This window comes from Macrosteles quadrilineatus, unplaced genomic scaffold, assembly GCF_028750875.1.
Source record: "Macrosteles quadrilineatus isolate MER2022 unplaced genomic scaffold, UCM_ALF_1.0 Scaffold_6__1_contigs__length_79288215, whole genome shotgun sequence".
Lineage (NCBI taxonomy): Eukaryota > Metazoa > Arthropoda > Insecta > Hemiptera > Cicadellidae > Macrosteles > Macrosteles quadrilineatus.
This window is the reverse complement of record NW_026542599.1, coordinates 71398338-71407376: the sequence shown is the minus strand read 5'-3', so window position 1 is coordinate 71407376 and position 9039 is coordinate 71398338.

Genomic DNA, 9039 nt, shown 5'->3' with positions numbered 1-9039 from the left:
GGAGCTGCAGTCCTGTGTCTGTAACAGAGACGAGGGTGTACCATGAGACGACACTGTACAGTAGTGTAGGAGGTCTAGAGCCAGGAGAGTCTCCATGGAGGCCCTCAGTCGCTTGCGAGGTTTGACATGTCTCACACTGATCACCAGGTGGTCGTTGTGTATCGCCTCCTGGAGCTGCAGTCCTGTGTCTGTAACAGAGACGAGGGTGTACCATGAGACGACACTGTACAGTAGTGTAGGAGGTCTAGAGCCTGGAGAGTCTTAATGGAATCCCTCATTCGCTCTCAGTTGATTTTTGGTCTTGGAAGAGTATTCTGGAACATCCTAGAATGAGGAGTATCAAGTAAATGTCTTTGTAACAAAATGATGGGTTTTAAATTTTTTATTAAGTTATCTATCAATGTCAAATAAGTATGTGGGCCTCATATAACAAACCGTACGCTTGCCGTAAATACAAATCAAAAGTAGTAATTATAGGGAACATCAAAGATAATTGATTTATTTCTCTGTAGGAACATAAAATAGCTTGGATATAGCTGTAGTCCGATATAGCTTTAAAAAACTCATTTTATAATTAAGATTTTAGAGTGTGATGTCATATTAATATTTGCCACAGCCAATCTTATTACAGTACCCAATACTATTTTGATATCAATTTCCAATATGCAAATATCGAAGTTGAAGTTGACTATTTGAAATTATTGTTGATTCACCAAATTTTTCAATGACTCATGAATAAACGCTCCGTCCAAGCAAATTGACCCCACTACTACAGTTTGATTTGCCGTTTAACAAGCAATGCTAAAGCTATCATTGCAAGTGTGTAATTTAAAATATATCTTTCGCAATGTATTAAAACCAAATATGAATTTTTAGTTGCGATTTCAAGTTTCTTTTCATCAAAATAAACTATGTGAATTTAGACTCGTGTAAAGCGAAATTTGCATTCATTAGCAAGTAATTGGGCTATCTAAGAGCTGAAGAAAACACAGAAATTTATTTGGTAACATTTTAAGAGCCTATGTTTTAAAATGTTTTAAAATTGTTTGATAAACTTGCAGTGAATAATAATTAGGTAGTCTTAATGATAACAGGAAAGAAAGCCTTCTGCGGTTTACACTTTATCTCGTAAAGCAATACTCGCAATGAGCATTTAGTTTCCCCCAAAAACTCCCTTTTCATGGTCACCCCAAAAGCCCTCTTATCATGGCCATCCCAAAAGCTCCCTTATCATGGCCACCCCAAAAAGCCCCCTTATCATGGCCACCCCAAAAAGCCCCCTTATCATGGCCACCCCAAAAAACCTTCTTATCATGGCCACCCCAAAATCTCCCTTATCATGGCCACCCCAAAAGCTCCCTTATCATGGCCACCCAAAAAAGCCCTCTTATCATGGCCACCCCAAAAAGCCCTCTTATCATGGCCACCCCAAAAAACCTTCTTATCATGGCCACCCCAAAAAGCCCTCTTATCATGGCCACCCCAAAAGCTCCCTTATCATGGCCACCCCAAAAAGCCCTCTTATCATGGCCACCCCAAAAAGCCCTCTTATCATGGCCACCCCAAAAAGCCCCTTATCATGGCCACCCGAAAATCCCCCTTATCATGGCCACCCGAAAATCCCCCTTATCATGGCCACCCCAAAAGCTTCCTTATCATGGTCAAATGTAGTGATCTGATCCAAATGTCATTAAAATTTGGGCATTTTGAGGTTGTTGCCAATGGACAAATGTTTACCGGTACGTTTGAACGAACGGCTCTTTCCTTTGGGGGAGCCCTCAAGCCCGAAAAATACAGTTGTCCAGGGCTTAGTAAATAATAGAGTAAAACTAAAAAAACGCCCCTTTATTTTGTGGACCTTCCATTAAAATTACGGTCATTATTTCTTCATATTCATTGTAAATTAAACATTTTTCAATTTCAATCTTCATGATAAGGCAAAAGAATAAGGGTTTTTAATTTTTTGTGTCCATACTGACACAAATACAATTTCAATAGAAAAAAGTAGGTAGGGCCTAAGAACTATTTTGAAACTCTTTGTGAGTGCCTCATTCAACTATCGTCTTTTTAAATAAAATTTGCTACAACTAGTACATCCATATAGATGGTGTCTAGTTAATACACAAAGTAAATCATATAAATGAGTTCGTCAGTTATGAGTGAAAACTAAATCTGACGTAATTTTAGACTGGCAAATAAGCTGTTGGAACAATTTGCAAATAGACATATCTATAACTAAAGTCTTTGAATAATGCTATTTATTTGATAACAGATTTTTATAGAACTATGAGAGTGGTTAATTATGTTATTTTTTTATTGGATGCAACTGGTACCTATAGATAGGATACAAAAGTTAATGATTTAACACAAAAGTCCAAAACGGTCATTGAAGAATATTTAATAAAAATAATATATGACATGTACATACCAGTGTCTATGGCGACGGCGGAAACTAAAACGACCAAGGGACATAGTAGTCCCAGGACGGCTATGGGACACCGCATGTCGGTGACTGACTGGTCCAGAAGGTGTCGGGAGTACAGACCAGCATCCAGGGGGGCAGAGTGGCGGGGGGTCCGGGGGGCAACCGTTCTGGACCTGCGGGGTCCAAGAAATCCACAGCTATCTTTGGATTTGCATGGTTTTATTGATTTTGAGTTTTAGGAGACTTAAAAAATAAGAAATGTCTTTTTTCACTGTCTAACTTGAGATGTTAGATGTTTTTCTATCAATAAAAAGATTAAGACTTCATCAGAATAGAATATTAATTTATTTTATCAATAATAATAAACCCAAATAAAATACGTCATGTAGGGGACCTGTGCGTAACTTGCCAATTTTAATAGAGTTCAAATTTGTCTCTGGCATAACGAATGGTGCAATAACCTTTTTACTGTACGAAGAGGACTTTATATCCAAGGAAAAATATCATTATATTAGAATTAATATAATCCGAATATTTGTTTAAGAAAATTAGGCGTAATATATAAATAGCACTACTAGTATTTAATATGTCTAAGGGTATCATTTACGTATCCCAAACAGGTTTTATATTTAACATTCATTTGGCATAGCTAAAACTGGTAGACCACATGTTAATGTTATTAGTATAGGATTCGGGCAGGTTACGTCATTTTTATGTTTATGATACGTACCGGTTTATGTTCATATATTCGTGCATTGTATTCTCATAGATTTGTCTATGATTCTACGAGAGTCAGTAGACAGTGTTTTTACTGTACATACCTTTCAAAGACATCTGAATAAATGTTGTACAGTATCTAGTTAGACATTCCATCCCCATGTTAAATTTGTGGCCAGTTTTTTCGTTTTACCAAAATCGTCGTAGTCACTGATTTCTGTCGAATACACGATCTTTTTTTACCAATTTAATCTACAGTAATGGAATGACTTAAGCTATAGCAATTGTTATGGCCCATCAACTTGGCTAGCAACAAAAATAAGGTAGAACATTGAGTTTTAGTCAATAGCGCATTCTGTGACTGGCTCACACAACTACGTTCTTTTTTAACAAACAAACAAAAAATTGCTACAGCTGCTCCATAAAGATGGGATGTCTAGATCTAGTATACAGTATGAGTTTGTGAATCCAGTTCACCTCATCAAATCATTCCAGGATTCAATCATATTCGTTGAACATCTTCCCAACCAAAACGAAAAAGGTATCAGATAAACCTGTGAAATCCTAGATATATTTCTAGTGACAATCTAGATTTTTACCACCAGGATCTAGATTACACAATGTTTCTGAAGGAAGTTGTGGCCGAAGTAGCTTTCAGACAAGTGGGCGAAGAATTTTCAATAATAATGAGGTCGTGGGCAGCGGCAGTGGGCAACTCGTAAACTGATGGCTAAAAACCCGGCGATAGAAACATAAAACATAAACAACCACGGGCTGAGGTGTGTCTAGTGTATTACTCATATTTACAACAATGCTTAGCGTTGTTTAAGTGACTAAGGTGGACATTTCCATCACGATAAGTAAAAAGGTTTATGCGACGTTTCGGGATTTTAAAATTGATCCCGTCTTCAGGTGAGACAATACCTAAACAATATTAGTACAAACACCTAACAAGCCAAAGCTGGAATCGCACGAAAGAGAACTGACATAGTGAACTGTATATTATTCAAAACAATAAAAAAATGCTAAAAGAAAACAATAAGAAATGGATGCACGGACACTATGTCCAATGTAATACCCATTTTTAAATTGTTTTTTTCTTTTAGATTTTGTCGATTTTTTTATATCTGTTACCAAGATGGACATGTATGATTTTTTTTATGAACAAGGTATTTAAAAAGTATGGTTCCTATGCACTTTCAGTGAGTTGGTAACTCCACGGATTTCGGGTCCAAGGCAGCGATGTCGTGGGTTCGGACCCTGGTCAATACCACTAATTTTTATCAGTACATTTCATCCTTGTACTGTACCAACTCACTTCTTTGCTTTGCTGGATACTTTCCATGCACAGATCCATAGCCTATGTGGACGGGAATGTTCAAGGCTCAGGCTGACAACCTCAAATAAATAAAATTATGGAAAAGAACCTGTCAAAAATATTTTCTCTTGGAACTTTCCTATTGACAGGATCTATTAAAAGCTAGGCCCAGCTTTGATACATCAAAAAGCTATTGGCTTTTCTCAGGATCGAACCCGCGGCCTCTTGGTCGGGTGAGTACATCCACTCAGCTAGGTTAGCAAATCAGCTGTGCTATTCATACACATATCCTGAGATCATGATCAAATTCGATCTGGAATGCTTTTGAATGACGAAAATGATTCTTAGAAAGAATCGCACTCAACGTTCATTTTATCAACACCTGTGATTGTAGAGCACTTAACGCACAATCGATTGCGATTGTTCGATATGACAACGACCTTAGATCGATAATCGATTGTTGTGGACACTCCGACCTATATCTTAGGCCTACCTGTCTGTCCAATTGTATTAGAATACTAGCTGGCCCGACAGACGTCGTCCTGTCCTAGTGTGGATTTATGTCAAATGCTCGTTCATTTTCAAGATGAGTTCATTCGCATGGCTCAATCATGTCCTGGTTAAAGTTCGTTCGCTACGCTCACTCACCTTTTGGTTGCTAATTAGCTGTAACCCGGGACCGATTTAACTTTTTCTTTTTGAGGTCCCTAGAGACCAAAAACACCATCCGTTCAGATTCATATATATATATATATATATATATATATATATATATATATATATATATATATTATATATATATATATTATATATATATATATATATATATATATATATATATACTAGCTGACCCGGCGAACTTCGTATCGCCTAAGTTATAGGTTTCCCCTAAGACAGACCGATGGAAAGAAAGTACCGTTACGTTTAATTTTCAAGATGATCTCGTTCGCATCGCTCAATCACGTCCTGGTTGAAGTTCGTTCGCTACGCTCACTCACCTTTGGGTTGGAGCTCGTTCGCTACGCTCACTCACCTTTAGTTTGGAGCTCGTTCGCTACGCTCACTCACCTTTAGGTTGGAGCTCGTTCGCTGCGCTCACTTGCCTTCAGGTTAGCTCGTTCGCTACGCTAACTCGCCTCCAGGTTGAAGTTCGTTCGCTACGCTCACTCACCTTTGGGTTGGAGCTCGTTCGCTACGCTCACTCACCTTTAGGTTGGAGCTCGTTCGCTGCGCTCACTTGCCTTCAGGTTAGCTCGTTCGCTACGCTAACTCGCCTCCAGGTTGAAGTTCGTTCGCTACGCTCACTCACCTTTTGGTTGCAAGTTAGCTGTTATCATAAATTAAAAAAAATATATAGTGCTGCACCCTGTTAGTAAACCTATTAACTTTTTAATGCTATTGAACATCACAGAATCAGATAGTTTAGTTGAACCAGCTGTTAAGATTCTTTAATTCCATTTAAATATGAGTACTCATAAGGTTAACATGGGAAACTCTTGAGCCACTGGGGTGGAGCCCTTTTGACGGATCTGCACCAAACTTCACACAAACCATCCTTGAATAATGCTTAATAATGCCTGAACGTTTCATTACAATCTGTCGAGCGGTTTCGGAGTCCATAAAGGACAAACATACAAATATACAAACATACAAATATACAAACATACATTGGATTTTATATATATAGATTAGGTGATGCGACTAATCTCAAGTTCGAATCTCAGGCCACAAATCTGTAATGGTGTAGTTGTGTATTTATGTAATTCAATTTCAAGTTGTTAAATTAATTTTATTGCCATAAATTGTTAAGATTATAAAAAATCCCTTTTACAACAGTTGTTGCAGTCAATATTTTTTTATATCACACATAAGTAAACCATTCTATTTAGAATGTTTGCCATTAATTTGATCTAGTCAAGCTATACAATTAACAACAAAAAAGTTCGGAAATGAGAGTTCTTCTTATCTCTGACATTTTGATCTACCTCATAGACTATGCTAGGGAATTTAGATTCCCCACAAAAACTTTAGGAATAAAAAAATTAAAGGATAATAAAAATGCACACATCTTCAATTCCAACTCCCGTGTATTACTACTACAAAATAATTCATCTAATAAAATCAATTGAAAAAAATTACATGTTTATAATAATAATTTGTATATTTCGTCACTTTGGAGGTGAACCCGACTGCTCCTGCAATACTGGTGTACGTAGTGTATAGTCTTTGATGTAAAGAAGTAGCCAACCTTAGTACCGAAGGCGTAGTACTAAAGCCAATTGGATCTGTTCTAACTATGTAAACTCAACTCTTTTACAGATACCATGTTTTCAATCCTGACTTTATTAATTGATCTAATGAGAATTTAACTTGATGAAACATACCCAAGTCAATCACCGAAGAAAAACTGACAATTAAACTAAACAAATTATTAAAAAAAATTAAAAGACTAATTCGTATAGGCTATATTTAAAAGTGTTAAGTTGAGTAAGTGTATCAATTATTTTTATATAATTAAATAAATACGTAGTTTTTATATAAGTGGATTAGTCTTCATATGTTGGTTTCAATCAAAATTATATTTGACATTACCAATATAATGTTGAATTCATAAATATCTTAGGTTTATCAATTTTGACATGTCTTGAAATTGTTTACACCATAGACTGACCAACAAATACGTAAGATAGGCAAGTTATTATCTATTTAGGTGTAGGAAAAAAATATCATTTCATTCATATGTTTAAATCTGTTTATTACGAATTATAATATTTACTATGCAATTTTATCATATGACCTCGTTATATTTGTATTATTTTCATTTAGTTTAATTTAAATTTTGGGTTATGTTAAATTTTTATTTTGGTTAACAGAAATTATTTTTTGCATATTTAAAAGGCATGAAAGAGGTTCTCAAAATTGACTGATTAGTAAATTGTACTTGACCGGATCAAATTAAAAATGTTGCTACAATTTCAATAGACGCTGCAATCGACATGTAAGTAGATTTAGTGATAATATTGCTATAGTATTTTTACAGGCACCATAATGGATAATATATGGGCAAAAAGTAAACTCAATAGTATTTTTATATTTCATAATTTTTTAATACGGAAGATATTCAACTCCTAAGAGGCTTGCCATGCAGTTGTTGCCCATAATTCATCTTCCCATGACATTTACAGGAGTAATATTTTATATCTTTGAACAAATCAGAACTCCTATGATCAACTCAATCGTATGCATAGAATCCATGCATGTAGTTGTGACACACGCACACACACTCACACTGTTGACTTCAGGTTACCATGGCAACAATGGTCACGTGGTTCATTGTTGTACTTAGTTGTGACGTCATGTCGGAGTGTCATCAGTGTCCACTTACCAACCTTTGAAAGTGACAGTCAATAACATGATTGAGGCTTGGTAAATGATTAAACACTAATGGAAAGTTACTTTCGCTTAACTAGGGCGACTATTGGGAAGGGGTGAATGTTCTATTTTGGGAATATTTACTAGTTAAATTATACGCTTTAGAAGTAGTATATATAAACGTCTATACAACTTTGAAATTCTAAATATTTTTTGTGAAGATGCATTAGTAAAATAAATGGTAGGTAGCCAATTTTAAAAATGCTTCAGAACAACCATCTAAGGAAAAAACTCCATGAAAATCGTGAAAACATGACTGCTGTTCCCTAATATTCTATCCCCTGTTAACTTTTGGCATTTTATTTATATTGACCACACTTCTATCGATATTCCTTAGTATTTAGAATAACTCTATCACTTTTTATACACATTTTGTGTATTTTACCCTACCCCAAAAACGAATGAACATGAAATTAACAAGTAGGCCTAATCCAGTTTAATTTTTTTGTCAAAATAAGATTTCGAAAACTGCAGAGAAAAGCACTGTTTGCTCTTGTCTACGCCAGTCAACGATCACATAAGACGAATTCTTGGTCTTATTCCAATTCTTGGAATAAGAATATTCTTGGTCCAATTGGTCTTATGTGATCGTTGACGCCAGTGAACAATTTGGTGGATTATCGGTGTTTGAACTTGCTCCTCTTGTACCGACGCCTGAAACCCTAACCACCAGACAAAAATTTAAAATTATTTTATTAAATTCAAACTGCTAGGTCAATTGAAGCTGTAATTGTAGCAAAATCAGTTTTTACGAAAAATCCGTTATTTTATTACTTCATAAAATAATTTAGCAAAGCAAAAAACCAAACAAATAGCAACTCATATAGTCTGGATAGGTTAGGTTAACTCAACTTAAGGTACCCTAAGGATGGGCCTCTGTTAAGTTAATCCGTTGCCCTAGTTGGTCTAAAGGCGGAAACCTAGGAACACAATGGGGCATCAATATCACCCATGACGTCATATTGTATCGATTAGTGACGTCACAGCAACAGCTGATCCATGCGATGCGATATATCGACAGCAGCGATGCTGGTGTACAACCGCTATCGCAGAGGTGTAGGTCTTTGAAGTTTTTAGCGAGTTCTTCGAAAGAGAAGTAAGCCTGTGTATAGCCTCTAAAGCATTTTTCTTGTTTTTGTAGTCACTA